The 806-nt window shown below is 35.5% G+C and overlaps 1 long non-coding RNA gene across 1 annotated transcript in view; it reads right to left on the bottom strand.

Moving 5' to 3' along the window:
* The window catches only part of LOC113473584, a 10,463-nt gene extending 9,664 nt beyond the window's left edge, over nt 1-799 (bottom strand). Inside the window, exons 1-2 of the long non-coding RNA XR_003395521.1 lie at nt 457-799; nt 183-405 (exon numbers count right to left, since the gene is read on the bottom strand). This is a non-coding gene — a long non-coding RNA (uncharacterized LOC113473584). The remainder of the gene's footprint in view (nt 1-182; nt 406-456) is intronic.
* Between the last annotated feature and the right edge of the window lie 7 nt (nt 800-806).

The following is an 806-nucleotide window of genomic DNA, read 5'->3' as shown; positions in this document are numbered from 1 at the left end:
ACAAATGAGGAAGGAATACCTAGCCAACATTTACATATAGAACATACCTACAAATGAGGAACGAATACCTAGCCAACATTTAGTACATACCTACAAATGAGGAAGGAATACCTAGCCAACATTTACATATAGAACATACCTACAAATGAGGAACGAATACCTAGCCAACATTTAGTACATACCTACAAATGAGGAAGGAATACCTAGCCAACATTTAGTACATACCTACAAATGAGGAAGGAATACCTAGCCAACATTTAGTACATACCTACAAATGAGAAAGGAATACCTATCCAACATTTAGTACATACCTACAAATGGGGAAGGATAAAATACCTAGCCAACATTTAGTACATATGTACCTACAAATGAGAAAGGAATACCTATCCAACATTTAGTACATACCTACAAATGGGGAAGGATAAAATACCTAGCCAACATTTAGTACATATGTACCTACAAATGAGAAAGGAATACCTAGCCAACATTTAGTACATACCTACAAATGGGGAAGGATAAAATACCTAGCCAACATTTAGTACATACCAACAAATGGGGAAGGATAAAATACCTAGCCAACATTTAGTACATATGTACCTACAAATGAGAAAGGAATACCTATCCAACATTTAGTACATACCTACAAATGAGGAAGGAATACCTAGCCAATATTTAGTACATACCTACAAATGAGGAAGGAATACCTAGCCAACATTTAGTACATACCAACAAATGGGGAAGGATAAAATACCTAGCCAACATTTAGTACATACCTACAAATGAGGAAGGAATACCTAGCCAACATT

This window comes from Diaphorina citri, unplaced genomic scaffold (assembly GCF_000475195.1).
Source record: "Diaphorina citri unplaced genomic scaffold, Diaci psyllid genome assembly version 1.1 scaffold45158, whole genome shotgun sequence".
Lineage (NCBI taxonomy): Eukaryota > Metazoa > Arthropoda > Insecta > Hemiptera > Psyllidae > Diaphorina > Diaphorina citri.
This window is presented reverse-complemented; position numbering and strand designations above follow the sequence as displayed.